General features: G+C 37.3%; 1 long non-coding RNA gene across 1 annotated transcript in view; it reads right to left on the bottom strand.

The window, feature by feature from the left end:
• Nucleotides 1-2555: 2555 nt before the first annotated feature.
• LOC133841111 (uncharacterized) overlaps nucleotides 2556-13865 on the bottom strand; it is a 41570-nt gene continuing 30260 nt past the window's right edge. The window contains exons 2-3 of the long non-coding RNA XR_009894259.1: nucleotides 8544-13792; nucleotides 2556-4253 (exon numbers count right to left, since the gene is read on the bottom strand). This is a non-coding gene — a long non-coding RNA (uncharacterized LOC133841111). The remainder of the gene's footprint in view (nucleotides 4254-8543; nucleotides 13793-13865) is intronic.

Raw genomic sequence — 13865 nt, 5'->3', positions numbered from 1 at the left:
CAACTTCGAGCTGCGTGCAGCGGAAAATATTTCATGAATAAAATTCCTTGCTCATTCGTCGCGTATTTTTTTTTTTTGATAAGTTTCAAGCCGATGACGATGCCGGTTCCACAACACATACTACATATATTAAACTATACAATATACATAACGTATGGCCACAGAGAGAGACCCAAGTCAAGTTCAGTGCTGTTTTGTATCATTGGATCGTCCATTGCAGCGCCGGCTTTATCAACGTTGCGCTTGGAGGCCTTTTGGGCATTTATCACCAGCACTTTACCCCTTTGACTTTACTTTACTTTACTCATACTCAACATTCAAAATACTTCAGCTTTCAGCTTGTGCGTAGTTTTCGGGCACTGCTGTGGGTCCCAATGGTGCCTAAATTGAATTTGAGTTACGAGTTTGTGCCCCACACTTCGACGTTTTGCTTGCAGAGTTATCAGAAAAGTCAATCTTTCTATAGTTTTCAGAATTTTATGTACTATAAAGTGTACCAAATTTCTTTGTCAAAATAAAAATGCGAAAATCTTTGCCAAACTGTTTGAAAAATCATTAAACGAAACCACAAATTGATAACGCCAATCCAAACCAATAAAAAATTACTCTTATGGGATTGCAAAATGTACGGGTGAAATTTGTTACCGATAAGTTTAAGCAGTGTTCGAACTTCGAAGATAATTTAAAGGCATTTTAAGAGCTCTGGTTTCTAAGAACGGTATACAATTATATGGTAACAATGTAAGTACTTAGGGAATTGTTCAGAAATTGATTTCACTAAGAATTTGCACTTCCAAGGAAGATTTATTTTTATACAATTGGAGTGTTTTATTATATGATGGTGAATTTAAGTTTTATTTATTAAATTTCAATCATCATTTTTTTTATTATATTTCTATATTTAGTTTCATGCTGTAAATGATTCTAGAATTCAAATTGAAGTTCTTTTTTTATTTTTTCCATTTTTCTATACCTAATTTTATGCTATAAATGTTTCTAAAATTCAATTTAAAAAATACTGTTTAAGCTCACGACACAAATGTATTGTAAACTTGTGTGTTCTTAGCTATAAACCGATCCTACATAATTCTAGGCCAAACGATTATGGGTTCAGAGTATGAGTATAAAATGAAACACGAATCATAGCAAAACATTTTGAGGTCGCTTTAGCTGAACTTTGGAAACTGAAACAAGTCTGTTTGCCTTGATCTGCATTGACTTTGTAGTCTAGTGTAGTTTTGCAGCTGGCCAAGAACGTCGCGACGCATCAAGGTAAGTGTGCGTCGGAAAGCAACAAGTACTTAATTAAAAACTATGACCAGGATGCGGAGGCCACATCTAAATACAAACTCGAACACGAACTCAAACTAAAACATCTGTATGCATTTGCAGCTTCAGAATGAAGATGCGTCTGTGGACGCAGTCAAAAATGCGGCAGCTGTCGACATGGAACATGCACTTGTCACTGATCTGCACTCCACCTGAAGTTGTTCTCGAGATCGAGAGCAAAGTTTGCATTTAAGTTCCAGTTCCAGTTTCATTTCCAATTCGCAGTTGCAGCAGTCATAGCCCTCATTCTCATTCTCGATTCATTATCTGCGTGTCTCTCTCCTCAGTCAGTCAGTCAGTTCAGTCAGTCCGTCTGTCTGTCCGTCTGCTGGCAGAAAGCCATTGAAACCCTTTATTTGTTCGCTGCTTTTAAGCAAATTACAGCTTTTGCCGTTTTGATGTCGAGCTGGTTAATTTGGCCGGACTCAGTTGGCATTACTATTGCCTTTTGTTGCAGGTAGCCAGCCAGCCAGTCAGCCAGTCAGCCACTTTGTGTTTGAGGCGGCCCTCAACGGTCGTCGGTGTCGCCTCGCCTTGGCGCGGTGGCATGCAACGTGGGCAAATGCCGACGGCGATGCGAATGTGAAACCAGAATATTAATGTTATTTTGCATACAGACAAAGAGAGCAAACCAAAGTCTATAACATTATTAATTGTAGCTGAAACTGTGTCTTTAAACTGTATCCGTATCTTGCAAATATCTGTATCTGTATCTTTGCAATTGTGTGTAAGAAAATATAACGCCTTATTTGTATTTTATTTTATATTTTATTATATGTTTGTTGGCAATTAGTTTAAGGTCATATATTGTAATTGAAAATCAAATTTAAATCGCCTAACTCTTTTTTTATATATTGAGAACACGGCTTTAAATATATCTGCTGCTGTTATTTTCTTTACAATTGTATCTGCGATGTACCTAATATTATTATTTATGTTATATTCTAGCTGATTATTATCACAATTCATATTTGTTATATGTTAGTCATGCTGGAGCCTACTGGGAGGAAAAAGAATCATCGAATTGAGAGTGAGACGAAGTTGATCCAACTGAGTTATTTTTATATATAATATAAATATTTTTTTTTTCTCTTTTCTCTCTTTTCTTGTAGAATTCATCATATGATTTAGTATGTACATAAATAATCTTTCGAAATTAATAAAAATATTATTTTATGTTAGTTGACAATTAGTTAACGCCTTGCTTTTTTTAATTTAACTTTTTTAATTTGCAACTACTGCTGTTTTATCTTGCTAGTTGTATCTACATTGCAGCCATTATATATATTTTATATCTTGCTTAATTATTATTATCATTTATATTTTATTAAATGTTCTTTGGCAATTAGTTCAATGTCATACTTTTTTAATTGCAAATCAAACTTGAATCGCTTAAATTATGTTTATTATCTGTATCTACAGCTACTTTATCTTCATAATTTTATCGGGATTGTAATACAAGTATATATTGCTTAGTTAATATTGTATTTCATATTTTATTATAGTTGCAATTAGTTAGATGTCAGATTTCTTAGATTGAAAATCCAATTCAAATCGCTTAACGTATGTTTTTAATTAAACACACTTTTCAAATATAAATAAATATTAACAGAATATGTATATATGCGAATGGAACTGCAACAACAGCGTCAGCGTCAACTTCAGATTCAGATTCAGCTACAGCCTCAGCTTTAGCTTCGAGTCGACAAAGTCCAACAGGTTGCCCGGCCCCCAACCCCCAAGCTCGCAACCGCAGCAGTCACAGTCTCAGCCGTCTCAGTCTCAGCCGTCTCAGTCACAGCCAAGTCAATTGGCCTGCCAAGCCGGCCTCTCTCTTGTCTGCCCCTCTCTCTGTAGATACCTACTACATACATATCGTAGAGTATAGTGTAGTGTAGTATGCCATATACTCTGACTCCGCCGACGTACAGTTAAACGCTTCACCTGTTCGCGCAAGGCGTGTGCTTGTCTTGCCATAACTCTACCACTGCCAGTCATGGAGCTTGTACCCAACCGTTCTCTCCCCCGCCCCTCTCTTTCTCTCTCTTCTCCTGGCCAGGTCCGAGGCGAACTCGAACCGAGTCGAGTTGAGTCGGGCTTGTCTTGGCTTGGTTTGCTTAACGCTAGCTAGCTTGACTTTTGCCAGCGAGAGGCGTTAGTTATTAAAGCAACAGCAACAACAACAACAACGACAGCAGCTTGGAGACTCGAGGTCTCAAGTCTGAGACAGAGACTAAGACGGAGACGGAGACTGAGACGGAGACTGCGACTGAGGCTGAGACGGCGGCTGGAACTGGGGTCCACATAAGCAAACGCGCGTGCTTCCTTGCCTGGCTGGCTGCCGGTTGAAAACTTGTTTCGATTATGAAAATTCCAAGCATTAATAACTCTGTTGCTCCATTGCGCTGCGCTGCTCTGCTCTGCTCTGCTCAGGACGGCAGCAGGCGGCAAACTTGCTACAAAATTTTATGCTATAAATAAAGCAGCAGCAACAAACAAACGAAAAAAGAAAAAAACGAGAAATTCAAAAATCGTATCGCAAAAGCCAAATGCATAAAATGGCCAACAGTAGCAGTCAGCAGTTGGCTAAAATAAAACTTAATCTTCACTCGTTTTTTTTTTTTGTTTGTCTTCTGTTTAGTTTGTTGTCTCTCCATCTTCTTTTACATTTTATTTCATTTGCACTTGCGCGTACTTTAGCTTGTCGTTTGTCAGCTGCAGGTTACAAAAACTTGCTAATAATTGCAACAACACACAGCATGCAACACTGTGCAACACAAGCTAAGAAAATATTGTATGTCCGAGCGCCATTAACAATCAAATATGCATATTGCCCCACAAGTAATTGCATTGAAATCTCGTATTTATGATAATGTGATATCGTCGATATACACATAGTCTTTTCCTAGTTCGCACCTCCTTTGCTGCAATTAAAAAGGTTAATTGATTTAGTATTTTCTCTGTTATTATTAATTAGATTTATCATAAGTTTAGCAAACAATTTATCAGCATTAATTGCCGATAAATACATTTCAGACTTTATAATTTGTTGTGCAGTGTTTGCGACAACCTGTTGCTGCCTCTCGTTGTTGCTGTTGCTGTTGCTCAAGTCATTCTTCCTCTTGGCCGACGTCAAGTTGTAAGCTAAGGTTCATTGCAATTTCTATGCAAATTTTTCTAATTTCTTACGTGTTAAATTTATATTTACACACACACACACACACACACACACATACATATACATATGTTAAACTATAACTATTCATAGTTGTAGCTGCAGTAGCTGCTGGGTGTATTCATGAATATTCATCAACTAATTGCTAATTGTCCTCTCAGAACTTATCGATTAACGAGCACAGCTGGCGTTTTCATAGCTGGCAGCTTTCGTCCGTCGTCGTTCCTGTAACGTGTCGTGTCGAATTCGTTCGGCATCGTTTAAGCTAATTATTCGATTAGTTCAACTTAACGAAACTGAACCAAACATAAGTTAACTAAAACGTAAAGTTTTTAATTAAGAGCATGGCCCAGCTTATTAGCTACACTCTCGTCTTCCAGGTGCCAGCTGGCATCGTAAACCCCGAGCTATAAATGCTGAAGTGCATTCATGTATATAGTGCAAGTATTATGCAATAATGTCAGGTAACTTAGAAGATATGGAGTATACAGTGGATACAGCTTATTTCAACCACCACAAACTGACAACTTAAGGATTTAAAGTGGCTAAACTAGGAGAGGAATTAAATTTATTTAAACGCATGATTTTATTTTAATCTTTTAACATACAACATATTACTTCATTTATTATCTCTTTTAGTTAGCAGGTTGTGTTTTGGCAGTTTGAGAATTTTAGAAAATACTTTTGAAAAAAGTATATAAATATAAAGTATACAAATGTAATGATAATATTAATAAACTTACAAAACATATATTGTATGTAAATATTGTATGGTAAATTCAAATTCAAATTAGATTAAATCCTGCGATATATAGTAAATTTTAATAATTAGATAAATTGATAAAATTAGAATACATTTTTGAAATTTTCAAATTGCTTTAATACTTTAGAAAATGGGTTAGAGACCAGCATATTTCCTAAGTTTATCAAGTATGTATATTCCCTCTTTATATAGAACTTAGTTTCGCAATTAGTAAGAAAGCAAAAGCTAGTCAAATCAGTTAATTAAAATTCGTAGAGTAATATCTGAAGACCCTTAGCAGATCTGATTCGGTGATTGTATAAAATATTTTATAATAATTAGAATTGATGATAAGCTGGACAAAGAATAATAAAAGATAATCGGAAACAATTCATTTTGGCTTTTTAATTGAATTTCCCAAATATTTAATGACTTGATTATCGCAATGCTTTACTAATTAATTACTCATTCGCAGATCGGTGCAATTATCGTGCAATCAATCTAGCAGACAGTCTACAAGAATAGTGCAAACATCAGTACAGTTAACTCAAAGGTAAACAGAAAGAGACGCAGATTGAAAAAAAAGCAAGCAGGCATGCATTCTTTATTACAGTGGCTGTGCAACAATGCTAATTTGGTGTACCGCCAGCCAGCCAGCCATCCAGCCGGTGTCGGAGAGATGGTCAGCGAGGCGATGCAACGCCAAGTGGCATTGCTAAAGAGCAGGCGTGCCCGCGAGCAGGGAGCATGTGGATGACTGCCGCAGATAGGAAGCTCACTCTCCAGCAGTTACAACAGCACAGTAGCCGACGCATGCAAGGGGAACACGAAAGGCGGCGAGGAGACAACGGAGGGGGGCGAAGCACAAGAATGCCTGCCTTCAAATTGGACGTTCAATTATCTGTGGCTAAGAGGAGAGTTAGTTGCGCTAGGCTTGCGGCCTCTCGGGTTTGTATTGGGAGCCAATTGTCTGCGATGGCGCAGCACTTTTCTGCCTTTTCATTGGCAAGGTGGCACGAGTCATGCGGCTGCTCCATGTGCTCCATGCCACATTGATAAATGGACGCTAATATGCAGGCTCTTTGACCCATTTCGCATCGAGTGCAATCAGTGCAGTCAAGCCCCATAAACAGGAAGTAGCTTCATTGGCCCCGATTATGAACCATGAGCCAGCAAATCTATGTATTGATGTACCTACATATGTATGTACATTACGTGCTGATGTAACATAAATACACACGAATTGGGGATTACAGATACAAATACTGAAGCATGTGTGTATTTCACACCTGTGATCTTGTCAGCGTATTCGTTCGTATTTGTGTGCCTTAATTTGTTGATCAATTAAGATACGACCTTCTATTAGAGTTTATCTGATGTTCAGATATTTCTGCACTTAATTAACATTCCAGTCTTACAGCCCAATCGATTCGAAACTCGAATGCTATTCGACTAATCTCAAGATTATGTATGTAAAGTATTTGTATTTGAATATTCACTAGCTTGTAGCACAGTTAATCTTCACATTTCAATTCGTGTTGAAGTTAATAGAACTAACATTTAAATTAAAGTGTTGTTGATTTGCTATAGAATTTGAAATTTATTGAAATACTATATCCAACAAAAAATGTTCCTAGCTTGTCCAAAGCCTATATAAGGGAAGTTGATCAAGTCAGTTAAAGTTTGTTTTATTAAGAACCTATTAGGGACACAAAATTGGAAAGGTTATATTTTCTAGTTATAGTTTTTATTTTGATTTTATAATAAGTTTAAAATTATCTCCCATTTTCATTATGATATTAAGATACCCATGTAAGTTTCTTCAATAAACGAAATGGGCGTTTCCCATAAAAATCTTTAAGCATCGAACAATTTTCAAATCTTGTAAAACGGTTTTTCAAAAAAAAAAAGATTCTAATCTCTCATATATATTTATGGGGAATTAGATATGCTTTCCGCAGTGGGGGAAATACGTTGTGCGGCATTTTAACACCAGTTAAAGCAATTTTATGGATACAGGGTATTAATACAACACAAAAAAAAAATAGAAAAAGAAGAGAAGCAACACAAAAAATGAGTTAGCTGAAAAGATCATTAATGCACAGTTAAGAGCCTCCGGCTTCAGGTCTCTCAGGTTTCGCATGACTGTCGTCAATATGTTAGTGTGTGTGCGTGTGTGTGTGTGTTGGTGTATGTCTGAGTGTATCTATGAGTACGTGTGTAATTTGTGCTAAGTAAGTTTGTTATAGGTTGCATATCTTTTACGAGTCTGCAGAGTCTCTCTCTCTCTCTGGCGTCGTCCCAAACAAGACGATTACTGGTAGCATGCTCAATGGATGGATGGTAAGATGGTTGGCAGACGGGTTCGTTGGCTAGTTAAGTTCAATTTGAACCTGTTCTTTTGGTTACAGTTGTCGCTGGGATGGATGGTCGCCGCGGTCGTGCTCGGTATTATTAACGATCATTATGAAGTTTTAACTTAAGTGGTCAATTAACATTTGCATGACTGAAATCGGAATTGGAAATTAGTGTTTCACTAATTTATGCATTCACAAAAAGAAACTCCTAGCACCAGCCCAGCTCAACTGGCTCTACCCTCGCTCAGAAATTCGATTGGATCCAATCGAGGCAGTCGAGTTCATTAAACTAACCGACCGACTGCATTTTTAATTGAAATTATCAAAACTCAACTAAGAGGCTATATGGTTTTTCAAGATCTTTTCACCTGATTGTCAACGAAATCAGTTCACCATGACTCCACGAAAAAAAAGGGTTCCAAATCCAGTTGTTAACTAATCGAACTTGATTGCATTGTTAGCCCAAATACTTTTCCCTTTCCCCTTTCTTAGCCACTTCTCAAGCTGTTTCTCCTACTTTTCTCGATTGATTTGTAATTACCTATAAATAATGCAGCTGCAATTTATGATTCTTATAAAATCTTAGGATTACTTTGGGGTCGAAATAAATGTCACAATTTATGGGGGGAAAAGTTTTGTTCAAATAGATAGATTTCCCATTATCTAATTAGATTGTTGAAAATGCGGCCCATAAAATACTTGACAAAGTTTATTATAATGTGGTGAAATAATCAGATTCGTCAGTCTCTTGATTAGTTAAAAATGGAACCTCCCGAAGCCTCTTCACTATACTAAAAGGTATATTAATCATAGGCTAACTTTATTTGACTGGCGCCAAAAAGTTTGTGCTGCCAAAAAAAAAAGAATATGCTAGTATGTGGGTCCGAGTCGAATAGTGTTTTATCAATAGACGTAGATAATGTTGCGATTAGATACTTACCAAGGCGGTACTATCTTACAGTCAGGCAGGCAGTCAGTCCACTTGGCTCTCAGTGGGAGATTAGATACTTGCCTGCCGTCGATGACCAGCACATTTTGCATTTATTGTGGCTTCCATTTTGAGGGTATGAGCGTATTTGAGAGGCCTTCAAATGAGATAGCGAGTCAACCACATTGGAAATCTGTGCGTTGCGTTGTGTCGTGTAAATGGCCACGTTTAGGAAATTGAAATCGAAATCACCTGTCAACCTATTTGATGTCATCTCAAATAAAAATCTCAAGAGTATCATCGATTGAAAATTCTTACAATTACACACATTTCAAAAGCCTTCCGTCAATAGTTTTCATTCGATTTCTGAGAGTCACAATCACTTTGCAAATTAATAGGAAGCAATCGGAATCATTTTTATTTTAATTTTTTCTATTTTTTGTTGTTGCTTGGTTGCTTGGTCAAGTGACAGTTGGGCTGAGATAGAGTCATATGATGATATGAAATTAATTTTGGTTATTTAATTTGTTGTTAGGTATTTGGGATTGTATCATATTGGATGGGATATTGATGTCGTTGCCAGGCCAGACCAGAGCAGAGCAGCGCAACGCAGAGCAGACCAACTAGGCCAGCTGGCATTATCTTTGACGTGTGGATATCAAGTGTTCTGGTCGCATTTTTGATTAACAGCACTTAATCGATACAATCGCATTCCCCCCTACCTCGATCCGATGGCCACTCAATAATAAATAGCCTATACATATAAACCATATATACACATACATATGTATGTGGAGTATATAGCGGCGGCTGAAGTGTTTTCTATTGCCAGTGTTAAGTTCTTGATTGCAATCGGGGGTAACTCATACAGTCGGTCAGATTGTGAAATAACTACGTTTGATAATGACAGCCATGAGGCACACATTTTATACTTATTACTGCTGCTGCTGCTACTTTTATAGTTTATTATATAACCGCGATATTTACAATTGAGATGCGATCATCAGCAATTTACTTTCATATTACAACGCGATACTTTTATAGTTTGTATTTCTGAGAGAACATTGTATAGATCATCGACGATCACCTGTCATCAACTCGTTGCGAATCCCAATTACCTACGGATCAATTTCTTAATGGAGTACAAAGTTTAAGGCGATTGAAATTGATTACGACATTGGTTTAATGGAATTGGTCTGCATTCGACTTTGTCTGTTCGCTCCATCAACAGGTGTTGGATTCGTCTCGGTTACGTCGTCGCGACGGGGCAACCGAAACTAACACGTATCGCAATGCTGAATTTAAAGTATTTCCCTGTTACTCGACACCTTGATTAGATTCAGAGCCAAAACCCAAAAATAAAAAGCGAATAAAGAAAATGGGAAAACTGTAAAATTTAAAGAGCTGTAAACCGTTTACAACTTTTGACTCTCCAATTGTCTATCTATCTGACTGACTGTCTGTGTATAAGAAGATATTCTGCCTATTCTCCAAAATAAATAAATACAGCTTCTTCTTTGTGTGCTACTCTTGACAATTGGCTTAGTTGTCTTGTCTGAGATTGTGGTTGTAGTTGATAGTTGATGTTTCTCTTGTTTGTTGAGTGCCACTTGTTGCGTTTATAGACACTTTTACCTTGGTGTGAAATGTTTGACGAGCGTCGACGCCCTCAATGCTAGTTCTCATATGTTCTTATCTCGGGATGAGCTGGCCAACTTACAGTTAGCTATTTGTTAACCTATCTATCACACATACACACGCACACACTTGTGTGTGTATCTATGGAATGTAGAACTCATTATTCAGTTTAGACTCAAAGTTATTTGCATTTTCCTAGAACAAGCGACTTATTCTAATTCTTAATTCATTTCCCTCGTAAACTTGCGAGAATTTAATTGTTGTCTCAGAATTGTGGAATTCTTGGGACATCGGGAAGGTCGTCTATGGATTTTTTTATTTTTTTTGTCTCTTCGAAAACAACACGCAAAAGTTAAATATCGTTAATGATGAAACGAAACCTCAACCTGCTCTTTATGCGAAACTAAGGTCGTAAATTGGTTTAGCAAGGCAATCATAAAACTGGCATTTTGTCACTAAATACGGCTAAGAAATGGAGAAATCCGACGGCAAAACAATAAAATGGAAATGTTTAGCCCAAAAATAAAATGAACAAGAGAATAACAAGCAAAAAACTGAAGAGCAGAAAAAATGAAGTGGGACCATAAAATATATATTTTTATGAGTTCTTCTACAGCTAACTTGACTTGCCATCTCTTTTCTTTTCCCTTTCCATAGTGTTTACCTGCACACATACACACGTACATATATAGTCTTATAAAGTATATATAGAGAAACAAACACGCACACGGGGACATCGATGATCTCTCTGTCTATCTCTCAACTGATGTCATCCTAGAGCAAAAAAAAACGCGTCATTTCTGATGCTGCAAAAAATATTTATAAAAATGTTGAGACCAATTTTCTGGGGAAGATTTTGACAGTGCTCACAGTGGACCAACTGTCTTTCGGGGTCTTCCCCTTTTTACTTTTTTTTTTGTTTTTTTTTTTTGGGTCTGCAGCTTTTCCTGTAGACACAATTGAAAAACTCGTTTCCATTCTTCTCATTTGTTTGCGTTTCGTTGTCGTTGTTGGTTTTTTGGATTTTTGTATTTATGATGGATAAGGACACGGACGACATCTTTACCTGACAGTATTAGAATTATTTAAATCAAGAATCTAATGCTGCCCGGTAAGATGTGAACAGATGTCCTTGCAAATTTCTGATTGCAAGTTGAATTTTTGTAGTTTTCACTTTTGTTTCCATTTCACGTCATTCCATTTCCTCTTATTTATCATGCATATATGTATGAACATTTCAACAAATATGCATACACATACCCACACACTATTTGTATTTATAGAAGCATTATTATCGTTCCAAGAGCTGTGCTTTAAACCTTGGAATCGAAACTTTGAACTGTCGATAAGCAGCACAACGTTCTCTAGTTTCGATTCGTAGTTAATCTCCTCATAAAAATAACTAGCGATATTATAAAATTGATCAGTTTGTAATGCGATTCGTCTGCTGCTGAAGATGACATACATTTTGAAAGAATTTCTACAGGCGTGTTTCTCCTCCTCCTCTCTTCCGTTCTCTTCTCGGCAAGTTTAACTTTGCACCGGGGCGCGTGATGCCGGGAGCGGGAGAGAAAAAGGCTGGCAAAAAAGCAACGCCTACCAACCCAACCAGTGTGTGTAACAATTTCGAAATGGTGCACACAATGTTATATACAATACAAATGTAAATGGCATACAAGCGTACTATAAACGATTATTGTTGATGTATTTATAATTAAATCGACGCTGGCGCCAGTCGCTTCGCGCACAACAGTAACCCGATTTGTGCACACACCCACACACACATATGTATATATATATAAAAGTATGTATGTGTGGTGTGTGTGCATGCGAAGTGTTCGATATTCGTGTAAATGGATAAACGTTAATTGAAACTTTTTGCCTTGACACTTGATTCAAATACATGCACATATATTGCTTTCTATTGTATTAATGTTGGCTGCTTATTTTTTTTTGGACACCGGAAATACGAGTACACGAAAGCGACAATGCACACGCGTCGACGGCCATACAACGAATGAGCGAGAGAGCCACTGGACAGCAGTCAGCAGACACCGGTAACCGTCGCGATCGAGCACCAAATATGAATTGAGAAACGCGACAAAATGTTGAGAAACTGGCGGGCGGAAACTCGAAATTTTTTTTGAAACTCTTTAACAGCACAGCAGCGGTTGCTACAACATCGCAATGTTAACTCGAAATGGCACTGTTAAACGAACAACCGGTTGCATGGCAACATCGAACTTGTGGCGAACGAACCACGTCGAACCGAACTGAACAGCAGAGCAGCGTGCGACACGCGTTTTATAGTTATAGTATTAGTTTTAATTTAATTTCGATTTTGTAATATGGGAAATAGAAATAATAAATTAGTAGATAAGTATATTAGTTTTGATTTTGATGTAAAATAATATAAAATATAAAATGGAATGGTGTACAGAATTATGTTAATGGTGTCAGATTTAGTTTTGGCGGGACATTTGAAAGGGTTTGAAAAATGTACAAAATACATATGACGCGTTGAGTGATGTTAATTTATTTATGTACGTAAATATTACCTGATTACTCACCCCATCGCATGCCCCACATCGTTTCACAGTTTGATTGTTCTTTAATTATAAAACCATGACGCGATTTATTTATTTTTTTTTAATTTCAAATTTGCGATCGTCATGTCAACGTGTGATGGAACCCTTCAAATATTTAGTTTTCGTTGGAGATGTGTGCAGATGATGTGGGGAAGCACTCGATTGGGCGGAATTTGCTTAATATTCGTGTTAATTATAATTTGATAAATGTGCTTAATTGCATTTAATATTTGGACGCCTCTTAATGCCTGGCTGGCAAGCGCTAAAGCTGCGGCCCAAAAGTTGACCGAGCACGTGTAAAGTGTCAAAGTCCGGGGCTCAACACAAATCCACAAAATCCGTGGAAACATTTTTCATACATTATTCGCGTCAATTTTTATAAAATGTGTGAAACACGCTTCTCCGACGTCGACTCTCGGACTCCGGGCGCTGTGTCAAGGTGTTAAAATCCTGAACACACACGCAAACACTCGCACACTCAAACACACTGATACACACACACATTTACAACAGTAGCAGCCGCAAACCGCAAAAAGCGAATCCATTAAAAGTTGAAAATTTGTGTGCATTTGGTTTATTTAATCGTTTGCTCTATTCATTGTTTGAAGTTTTCGGTTATTTATTTATTAGTTTTCGTTTAAAGCACTTTGCATTAACAATTGAACGATTTGTGAGTATCTATTTTTTGTTTTATGAGCACACACTTGCCGGAAGTCAGTTATAGTTTAAGATTACTTGTGCTGTTTTAAATGTTTTTTTGTTTTATTTCATTTCAATATTCTATTTTTTTGTTGCCAGCGGGAATATCCCGCTGTAGTTTCCTGGGTCGGAGCTCCTCTAAGTCTGTTGAACCGCTGCTCTGCACGTGTGTTCGGCCAACAGCAGCAGGCGACAAACAGAATTTGATTGAGATTTTTTTTAATTTTTTGGTCTGTGTAGTAGTTGACGTTCTTGCCACACTCGAAGCGTGTTTGATTCTGTAGCCGAGCGACGAGCGAACAGATACGTCCAACAGCGCACGCGGCACACGATCAACTGTAACGGTAAAAAGCGAAACAAGTTTGATATAAAGTATAAAAATAAAGTTTAAATAAATGCCATACAACAT

Source organism: Drosophila sulfurigaster, chromosome 3 (assembly GCF_023558435.1).
Source record: "Drosophila sulfurigaster albostrigata strain 15112-1811.04 chromosome 3, ASM2355843v2, whole genome shotgun sequence".
Lineage (NCBI taxonomy): Eukaryota > Metazoa > Arthropoda > Insecta > Diptera > Drosophilidae > Drosophila > Drosophila sulfurigaster.
Note: the sequence above shows the minus strand (reverse complement) of the source record. Positions and strands in the feature narration are given on the sequence as shown.